The 11,638-nt window shown below is 40.6% G+C and overlaps 1 pseudogene; it reads left to right on the top strand.

Moving 5' to 3' along the window:
- Positions 1-4,399: 4,399 nt before the first annotated feature.
- LOC136530540 (protein PSK SIMULATOR 1-like) lies at positions 4,400-9,402 on the top strand (annotated as a pseudogene).
- Positions 9,403-11,638: the final 2,236 nt, after the last annotated feature.

Below are 11,638 nucleotides of genomic sequence, written 5' to 3'. Positions count from 1 at the left end.
TCCGTCATTATATTTGGTAACAGTTCATCATCATTTAACCATTTAATAGAGATAAATCTAATCAACATATTAGATCTCATCTATCGCTATGACCAGTGGGGCATGAGGCAGAATCATGTAGGCCGTAGAAACAACAATAGATTCGACGACCCTAACTTATTACTAATATCAGTGGGACATGAGGCAGAATCATGCAGGCCATAATACAATAATAAGATCATGGGGCTAACATATCTTTCAACCTACCCTTACTTCGACGGTCTCGTGGCGTGAACTGTATATGTGAAAGCACTCGATATCGCCTAAAACAGCCGATTCAGGCATAGCGCACAGTTAAGGTCATGTCCTACCAGGAACAGATCCACCAAATAACGGTCCCCGCTCTACGGTGCTAACAGTGGGGTGTGAGGCAGAATCACACAGGCCGTGATAACGGATCATGGAATAGTTTTCGTTAACCGATAGATCTATTCGAGACCCGGCATGCCTTAACCGCATACTATGCATGATCAAGATTGACATAAAACAGCTGATAAAGCATAACTCATCATTTAAGATGCAGATTAGATCAGTTTAGATTAATAAACGATAGGTTAAACAGGATATAAAGCCGATCTAGATCAATCCCAATCGGACAAAGTGATATTGATATAATTAAATAAATAATGAAAGCAATAAGCAATATCGGTAACTTAATGAATCTACTCGAAGGACGCCACCCTTAGATAGAGCCGATAACTTAACCTTAATCTAGTTCGAGCAGTGGAGGTCGACCGAATCGATGCAGCCGTACTTGAACTAGACAAGAGTCGATAACTAGCTTATGCCGAGTCATAGTGGAGATCAACCAGATCGATGCAGCCGTACGAACAGAAGTATAAGCCATGACGATACTTACAGACAAGCCGGAGGTCGGCCGGACCGATGCAGCCCTACTCGCTGAAGAACTCGCCGAGATCTACTCTACTCCTACTCCTAAAGGATGACTGAAGCCGAAAAAAGTAAATAACTTGTATTTGATTGATTGTGTTCTTTTACAATTGGCTATACCCCTTTATATTTATAGGGGTGCCTGGTCTTCGGCAATACAGAATAGGACTCTTGTACGTACATGCACAGAAGGTTCCTTTGCGTACAAGCCGAATATATTCCCTAACTGATTCGGCTATGCATGATATTTAAGTCCAGCACTAATATGGCTAGGCGTCCTTGGCCCAAATAAGCAAATAGCAGAATACTTTCCTGATCACGTGCAACTCCAGCTGTCAGTATGCCTCATGTGGCAGCTAGTCTTCACGCCGGATGCAAGCCATCTCATCCAATTGGTACGAACGTTTATTTATTTATTTATTTGTCCAGCTTCCTTTAATCTTCTTCACGCACGTACAAGCCAACTCTCGATCCCAGCTAGCTTTCCTTTTCTTCACGCATGCACACCATCAAGATTAAGGCAAGTAACGTGATACGCCTGGAGTGGAGATGTGTTCCCTTTTCAATATGTTTCTTGACGTATTTCAGGCACATGAAACCAGCAAGAATCCCGATCACGTCATGTATAAATAATAAAATATTTCAGCCATGATGCTAATCTCGTTGGATAATGAATATCTCCGTTATCGTAACGCTTCCAAACTTGTAACCGTACGTGGTCGAATATAATAATCAGCTGTGCATGAGCATATTCTCTGATAATTCTCTCTCGTCATGATGCGTTTATTTTCCTTGATCTTCTGGCTATCCTTGCATTTCCCTTATCTTCACGCGAAGAGGTCTTGGACGTCAGGCTTCTCCCAAAATATATTAAATAATATTTCCTGACCTTTCGTACGTGATGCATCTCATGTCATTCCTTGCCAATGATATTCTCAGGCCAGCCAAATTTTGGTGTAAACACATACCGATCGATACAGGAAGTACGCAAAGTACGATAATCACAGAGTTAAGCGTGTACCCAGCGGAGGGTCCCATGTCGAGGGCATCGGAGGCTCTATTCGCACTAGACATAGTGCGTTGCTCGAAGTCGTGGACCATAGTCGATGCAGGAAGGTGTTCACAGTGCAGTCCCACGAACAATCACCAGGAAGAAGACACCTTGCGCGAGCGATCACCAGGAAGAAGGCGTCTACGATGTGGACGAGCAGTCACGGAATCGCTCCCCAAAAACCTAATCGCCGCTCACCCCGTGCAAGGTTCGCAGGCGGACGAGGGTTCCGGAGGCACCTGCTTTCCCATTGCTCCGTGCGCACAGAGGTACGGTACGGGGAAAGCCAAAGAGCGGCTGAGATGTGGTCTCTCGGATGTGAAGGGGGAGGAGACTAACGGAGTACTTTTGTTTTATGCCCAGCGGAGGGGAGGGAGAAGGCCAGCGGAGGAACTCAGGAGACGGAGACACGAAGAGACGGTGCGCAATCAACTCGTCTCCACCATAAAAGAGAGAAACTCCTGTAATTATGTGGATTAAGCGGCAAAACCTGGCCACGCCCACGCCCACGCCCCGGCCCGGCCGGCGGCGGCGGCGGCGAGCGCGTGCGCGTGTGGCACTCCTGTGTTCTTTTCTCAGCTTCTCAATTAAGATGGATAATTTCCAACCAAATAAGCTGAGTCAACGTTCAATTAGAATCCCTTATGGTATTAAACCATACAACGCTTAATGTTAGGAACCATAGAATTTTATTTGATTTATTAAATATTATATGGGCCAAGCCCATAATATATCCAACACTAACCACTTGAATTTCTTCCTTTCTTTGACAAAATTGGACGTGGATAGAGAGTATGATTGATTGCTTGTACTAGCCTGAGTTTGTATTAGGTTTTATGTAGGACAAGAGAAACCAGTATAAGTATTTGGTTGTCTTGCACATGCAAATTGTGTTTAGTAAGATCAAGAGCAGAGAGCGGCCATTCGTCCATGCGAACAAGAACTTACCAGAAACCTATAAGGGATCTAGCGAATGCTATTTCAATTTCAATTAAGTATGTTTTTTTCTAAAATGTTTTCACGATTCCAATGAGTAGAGGATTTACGCTGAATATTTTTCCAAATATTTGCTTATATTTTTTACACGTGGTTATCTCCATGGTTTAATTAAGGTTGGAAAGGTGAGATTTTATTTTTATGGACCCTATCAATTTGTGTGCATTACCTAGTACGACAAAATATGATGTACTAGATAATATATCATTTGGACCTGTGCTTTGAGCTACAAACCTGCATAAAGATCTTCGTGGGTAAAAAAAAAAAAACTCGATCCGCGGTGGCTAGACAGTCTCAGGTATTCCGGCTTAAGAAGATCTTCTCATTGAGAAAATCCTCAAACCTCTACCCCACCCTTACACAGCGGCACAGCAGCTTCGTGAGATGAGGTGGCCACAGACTTATGCTTTGGATGTGAGGCAGACGAAGGAGTTTTTTTCCCCTCCGGTCACTGCGGCCGAAGCCACAAAGAGTGACTTGAACTCTGACCACCCTAGAGGGGAGGTATTGAGCCTGCACTAAACAGGGTTAACTGTAGCACGTAAGCTTGGAGACCGACTAAGAGCATCTCCTATAGTTTGATAAATCTACTCCTAATCTTGATTTTTTGGCATATAATAGAAAAAACACCACTACAACGTCTTGTTATCCTAACTCCCAGATTTATTTGTGCCTGGAAAAACTGAGACATCCACCCAAAAAAAAAAATCACGGACGATCGATACTCTTTATGGTTGTTGGCGCCCCTGGTGCCTTTTTTCCTCGGTGCTCTATGTTGCCCCATCGCTGCTGCCGCCTTCTCCTAGAGTTTCACTAGAATTGAGTCTTTGGTGACTATTTTCATATCTAAGAATATTGATAGATAAAGCAGGTAACGGAGATTCTGTTTTGGAGGTTTTATGTGTGAGTTATGGTGCCGTGATGGCAGATGGCTGCAACCCCTTGCCTCATGCCCTCACCCTCACCTCTCCGTCACGCTCAAGGTGAACTTAACCTCATTTCCAATCCTCCTCCCAAGGATTTCCTCCACTTCATTGTCTATTTTCTTTCTGTGACCAACTTCATGGCCTAGTTCAGTCTTTCTTTGGTCGATGTGGGAGCCATACCCCATTACCAAACCGTTTGGTCAAAACATTTGTAGGTACTGATTGAGATAGTTGGCCAATGAAAAACAAGTGAATTGATGCAGTGACTTCCTGAAATTCAAAATCTGTACTTAATATGTGATTCTTGGATCCAGTCTAACATATCCAGGAATAGATTTTTAATTTGCTCTGCATTTTGACATATAGAGATCCGATTTAATAAATATATCCTTGACTTGATAGAAGGCGGACATATGGGACACGGTTCTTCTTTAGATGGGACCAATTTGGGCAATATGGAAGGTTTATAACATTACAGAAAAATGAACTGGCAGCAATGGTATGGGCGGGCCTTCTTTTAATATTGGCACATAAGGAGAATCTGTATTGCAGTGGCATTGTAGGGATGCAGGAACCTTTCAGTGGCATATATGTAAATGATTTCCCTGATAATCAAAGGCTAATGTCAGTATTGCAATTATGAGTTTGAACAGGGAATTCTTCAAAATGGTAAGGCAATTGCTGTGAAGAAGCTTTCAGAGATGCAGCTAGAAGATGGTCCATTTCAGAATGAAGTTATTTATCTAATTGGGTTGAAGCACAAGATTATTGTAAAACTTGTAGGCTATTGTGCTGAATCATGGTGGGAGGCAACTCAAGTAAGCGAGAAATATGTCATGGCTGAAATACGAAAAAGGCTGCTTTGCTTTGAGTACCTAAATAACAAGAGCCTTGATAAGCACCTTTCGGGTATGCAAGTGTTCTGACATGCTTCCTTAGTATATTTTGTGCACAAAATGCTGTTATTCACGCCATTGTGGTGCCACAACCCATATGTTGGATGACCTCACATATCTTGTCTATTTACTTGTATCTACAGATGAATCTTGTGGACTCAAGTGGAATATGAGATATCAGATAATTAGAGGAATTAGCTCTGGTTTGCATTACCTTCACACGGAATGCCATATTGTTCATTTGGACCTCAAACGACCTGAGAATATATTGCTTGATGATGGTATGGTGCCAAAAAATGCAGATTTTGGTATGTCAAGACTCTTTGGCCAACAACAGTCTCGAATAATCACTGAAAGTCGCGGGGGGACACGGTAAGCTAATTCTCTTTAGACATTTGCTGTGTTCTTATCCAATTTTAAATATGATGGCATTTCTTGTTATAATGCAGTGGATACATGGCACCAGAATACTTAACAAATTGATTCATATCCACCAAGTCAGATATATTCAGTTTGGGCATTATAATTATAGAGCTAATGACGGGATCTAGGGACTATCCCCCAAGTAGTGAAGCATCATTTGAGCGGTTCATCAAGAACGTAAGATGACTTAGCCAGCCTTTACAGATTTCTCGTAGTGTGATCTCAAATCTCTTTTTTTTTTTGTCTAACACATTTACTCTGTCAAATTTAGGTGGTTGAAATTTGGAGGAACAACATGGAAAAGGCACCAAAGTATATACCCCTGGAAATAGAAAGTCGACAAGTAAATACATGCATTGTAATAGGACTAAACTGTGTTGATTCTGACCGGAAGAAAAGGCCTTCTGCATTGGATATACTTCAAATGCTTAATGCAGTAGGGAGTACAAATAGGCATACATTGGTACGTGCGCTAGCTCTTCCCTAATCGATATGTAAAAAGAAATTTACATACCAAATCCATATTGCATGGAGCTATTTTATCTATGTTCTCATCCTGCAGGACACAGAAATTGACACGTTAGGTTATTCAGTAGGGATGACGAATCCTATCACAATATTGAATAGATCAAATATCAGCAGTCTGTTATCCTCTGCCAAAGGAAGTAAGATAAGTATTCTGGTCATTGAGGTTGCCAATACAATTGTCAAGAGCTCCAGTCTGATGAAAATACTCTCTAAACAAAGCATGGAGCATCTGAAAGAAGGGGTGCTTAGGTCAGAAGGTGTCCGTCGTCTGATCTCCGAAGATCACAATCAGTTGGTTGTTCTTGTTGAAGCTGACATACGGTGATGGGGATTTACTATGCCTGTAATCACCAGTACATTTTCAAGATTTACTTATGTGAATTTGATTTGAATTGCACAGACAGATGTTTAGGCAATTTTACTCAGAAGTTAATCGGTTTGGAAATATGTGTGTAGATCCTTTGTTGCACAACTTGTTTATGTATTTCGACAGGTAAAACCTACTATTATGATTTATGACCACTTAAGTTAATATCGAGTTCTTAACTCCAGGACCTCATGATGACATTTTTCTGTTTTGTGGATGCTATTCTCGATAATGAATAGTCTGGCAGATCGAGAGATGAGAACTCTGAAAAAAGTGGTGAACGAAGAATTGGTTTCCAATATGGAGTATCTTACAAAGCTTCAAAAGTACACTTCGGTCTGTATTTCTTTGCACAATCACAAATCTTCTAGTTTGTTTTTCATCAGAAGTCACTGAAACTTTGTTGCTTCTTTAATTTTTCTTTGTTCAGGAACTGCGTGGAAAATTACTTGTGTGGGACAAGTGTGAAAAAGGATTCCAATATGAATCGTTGCGGCATTATGGCAGTGGAAGATCTAAACGTGATCAAAGTAGTTAGTATTTTTGCACTTGAATTCATTTTTCATGTAACAAGACAAGATACTATAAAAGAAAAACATTTTTGGATTGCACTTTACTTTTCTCTCGTTGTCTAAAGAGAGATGATATTCATGCAGTGCCTAGTGTGTGGTGTTTTGGGCCAATTGGATGTGCATGCACCTCAATATATATGGTATTAGAGCCATAGGTCTTGAGTTCAAGTCAGGTGGAATGTCAGATAAGTTAGTTGTCCGTCTTTCTATATTAAATTAGGCCTTTGAGCTCAACTGAATGGTGCATGCAGCTTGATACCAAAATCTGGCCACCCAATTGTGTGGGATATTTTTTTGGTCTAAAAAGACAGAGAAAAAAGGATGAATGTAACATAGGCACTTCCATTGTTAGTGATACTGATGACAGATATACAACTTTTGAGGCTGATTTAGTGGTCCTTATGGGATACCACAAAATTATACCATGGGAGATAAAACACAATTTGGGTACTAAGTTGCTAAATTTTCTAGTTTCTAGTTATAATTTGGTGGTACCTCCTTGTACTTCACATGGACCGTAAAAGGGCTCCATTTTTAACGATTTCAAACCATACATGAATTGTTTGCAGATATGATTCAAACCATGCGTCGTTCACTGAAGCACCAAAGATCTGTTGCTAAGAACTTGGGAAATAAATCACTTTGGCCCAAGGCGATGGAAGATGTAATCTAGCATGGTAAAGATTAAGTGTTTATATTATCTATGCCGTGGACTAACAACTCTATGTTCTGTTGTAGATTGTAGCGAAACTTGTAGACATTGTGCATGTATTAAATTTTGAGATCAGAAGAGCTTTCTTGAAGAACCACGGAGATCAATCTGATCAATCGGTAGCGCCAGTGACCAACCTTCATCAAACATTAGGGTCTACTGGCCTTGCATTGCATTATGCCAATGTCATTCTGCAGATAAATGCATTGGTATGAACACATGTTCTTTTGATATCAGCTAATAATTAATAGTGTAACATAATTGGGTGATATGTGCAAACCTTTCAACAAAGTACCTTTTTAAGGCTTCTACTGCTACTTTATGCTTTGAATATTTGTAAGCCTGCCTCTTCAAATTAAATTTTTACTAGCAACTTTCGTTTACCATATATTGCTAATAAGTACAAAAAGTAGTCACTGAAAGCACTCCAAATCGAATATAGTGGCGCCACTTTTTGTTTTACTGAACCTGGATACTACCACTAATTGCTAGTCAAAATTATGAAGTTTGAATCCTAAAATGCTTCATACCCTATATAAATCTGTGGAGGGGGTACATTTGGGTCATTTTGAAACTGAAAAGAACCCTTAACCTTAAGAAAACTGCTATGGGCAGCCAACTGGGCTCCTTTCATCCTTTGGCTGGTTTGGCACTGTAGCAGAGCCGTTTCAGTAGCGCCTCCTCTCTCGAGCTTAGGTTAGTTAGGGATAAGATTAGGTTTGTTAATAGTAGATTAGATCTATTCCTTAGGAGTCAAGTAAAACTCTATATAATAGGAGAGGAGATGCATCAATTAAAGGAAAGCAAGAAACAATCAATCTAGTTCTCTTGTGTCCATCCCTCACATCTTTGATCTAGACCTCATCTCCAACAAAACTGATGCCACCTGGCCATTTTCCTGGTGGTGGCCATGACAAAAAACAGAATGGTAGAAAAATTATTTCAGAAAATAGGGTCACTCAAGAACATGTTGGAAAGCAGAAGCAATTTTCCAACATTGTCCGAGAACTTTCCTGGATTTAGATTCTCTCTGATGTCTTAATGACTTGGTCATTTTCAGGTATTGACTTCACCTGAGGTTGTTTCTTACAAAGCTAGGGATGCACTGTACCAGGCACTGCCTCCATGCATCAAATCAAAGTTGCGAGAGTGTAGTCATAGAGAGAGAGTAACCACTCTTTATCTGCCATCATAACATCTGAACATATCTATCAATTATACTGTTTCCCTCATTCTAAAAGGGCGTATCCAGTGCATAGAGCTCCCGCTCTATGCGGGGTCTGGGGAAGGATGTCAGTGGCAAGCCTTACCTTCGCCTGTGCAATGCGAGGAGACCGTGATTCGAACCCGGAACCTTTCGGTCACAGGCGGTAAGACTCTACCGCTTGCACCAGGCCCGCCCTTCTACTATTTTCCTCATTCTGATCTTGGTAATGGCTTGTAGACGATGAACGTAGCGGAGGTCAGAGCTGAGATGGACAGAATACTCCAGTGGCTTGTGCCAGTTGCAGAATCCACAAAGTACTGTATGCTCTATTTAATTAAATGGATGTTATATACACCTGAAATACCACTGCAAATAACTTTCTTAGAGTTCTAGTATTGCCTCAAACCTTCCTTATAACAGAGTGAGTGCTATGTACATCTAAATATGTAATTGCTTTCTGTATGGACAAATTGTACTACAAGAATGGGGCATTCGGTGAATGGGTGAACATGTGTGTGAATACAACCCTCATTCCTCATATGGTTATCCAATGTTTGCATGACAAGTTCTTAGACACTGATTCCCGATGATTTCTTGTATCAGGGTGATGCCAGAGGATATAGTTGTCGAGGAACCACACTGGCCTGGAGAAGAAGAACGTCAGACCATCGCTGGTGCCTCTGCCATTCAAAGGCATGTGGTGAACAAGATAGACATTGTACCACGCTGATAAGTAGAGGACTGAAGGTTACATCCTGGACCTAATTTGAGGTCTGCATCGTCTTGTTTGCTAGTCAGACTTACTATGGGTGAACAAGACCTTCCATTTTCCTTGTATATGTATTGACCAAATTTCGATAAGGTTGGACCTTGCCCATTCTATTGGTCAAAATGCAATGAACAATTGAGGTTTTCCTTCTGCTGGAATTGAATTCAAATATATTCCATATACAGCCATATTGGAAGTTGTTTAATCTAGACGTCCGCACATTATCTAAGGCCCCGTTTGAATCATTGGAATTGAATTCATTCTAACAAATTATAACTTAGGCACATATTAATTAAGCTAATATGGTTGTATATGCCTATATGAAATATGTTTATACGCTATTGTTAGCCATGCAAGGGGGATGCTTATATGTAGCGTTTCTACTATAGGGAAACGAGGTGAAAACGTGCTATAAGTTGAAGAGTATAAACATAGCATGTTGATCTATAAAATCAATTTCCATCGTCTCCTGTCCTGTGAATTTGAGATAGGCTATGAGAACTTTGGAAAGTTGTGGAATCTCAAATTTTAAGCCAAATAGCCTAATACATTAAGTAGATTCCAATTCCTCCAAAATAAAAGGATCCAAATGGCCCCTAAGTTCTTGCAGTTTCTTTTTTTTTAATCTCTCAGCTCTTGCACACTCAACTCAGACGCTAAGTCTTCGTCATCTTCTTTTCAGTAACTGCTTGATTAACTTAAACGTCCTATAGAAATGGGCCTTAAAGGTAAAGGCTAATTTACAGAGGTGAATGCATCCATAAGGCCACAACTGGGCATTGAAGAGTATAAAGTAACGAGATTTCAGCCTCTACACTCCGAAGATGTGTACAATCAGGGACGAAGCTAGGAAAAAATTTAGGAGGGGCTAAACAACGGCAATTAGCCAGAAAAGAGGTTCAGCAAATCTTAGCCCCTCCTACCTGTAACAACGGCAATTAGCAAGAAAAGAGGTTTAGCAAATCTCAGCCCCTCCTACCTGTACATCTACAGCTGAAATTTCAGACGGCGGCTCTACGGGGCTTCGCTTGCTCGCGGGCGGTAGGGGGGGCTGGAGCCCCCCCTAGCCCCACCGCTGGCTCCGTGCCTGCAATCAAGGTCAACTCTATCAAAAGAGGATAAACAAAAGACAAACTCAAGGTTCAAACAAAAGGAAAAGAACCAAGACTAAGCCTCAACTCTATTTCGGAGCTTCGACCCCTGAGCGGTAGAATTTTGTACACCTTGTGTTCCAAAGAGTGATTGAATTTATGAAAAATGCTTCTTCTACCGAAACACAAAAAGCCAACTAAACACATGAAACTTGAAGCTGCTTTTTTCCAGAAGCAGTTGTTTTCATGCAGTATAGTTTTGACTTTTGGCTGCTTTTCAAAATAGGTCGAAATAGAGAGATGTTTTAAGTTGCTTCAAGGAAGATAGAGAGAGGGTGTAGATTTTTTACTTGTTTGACCAAATAACTTATAACTTTTTCACAGCACATAGCTCAAATTAAGGGCCTGTTTTGCACAGCTCACAACAGCTTCATGAGTTGTTGTGAACTGTTTTTTTTGTCAAACATTCATTTCCAAAATAGCTTCGTGAATGAAGCTGTTTTTCTCCTCTTCTCACAAAGATATGAGTTGGAATGAAGCTGAAAAAGTAGCTTATCCCAGCTTCATCTCCCATATTATAATTATTCTATTCATTGTTCCATCATGTGAAGCTGTTTTGTCAAACACTTGTTTCAAAACAACTCAGCTTCAACAAAAAAGTTGCTCATGAAGCTATTTTGCAAAAAAAAAAAAAAACCAGCTTATATGATGAAGCTGAGCTGTGCCAAACGGGGCCTAACTTTTTTATAGCTCAATCAAAGTAAACCAAAAAGATCATAAATAGTCCTGATAGTCGGTTTAGAGATTCAAAAGTTTACATATGCCTCTAGGTTCCAGCCCAAACCGTAACAAAACCAGGTTTCGGGTCACTTGTTTGTTAGCCTAGATGGAAATTGGAAACTTCTAAAACCTGAAATCGGAATAAGTTTGGAAAGATTTAGTGCAATATATACATGCATTGTACACGATTACAAGATATTGGGAAGACAAGATTACAGGGACGTATGAGCGTTTCAAGCCAGAAGATGGAAGTTCCCGAGGTTGCCTCCACTACGTAAAAAACATTTTTTAGCAACGGGATAAATTTTTTGTAGGGGCGGCTGATGATAGAGCCGTCTCTACAAATGGTTATCAAATGAGCCACCCTTACAAATCAATTTGTAGGGGCGG

This window comes from Miscanthus floridulus, unplaced genomic scaffold (genome assembly GCF_019320115.1).
Source record: "Miscanthus floridulus cultivar M001 unplaced genomic scaffold, ASM1932011v1 fs_153_2_3, whole genome shotgun sequence".
Classification (NCBI taxonomy): Eukaryota; Viridiplantae; Streptophyta; class Magnoliopsida; order Poales; family Poaceae; genus Miscanthus; species Miscanthus floridulus.
This window is presented reverse-complemented; position numbering and strand designations above follow the sequence as displayed.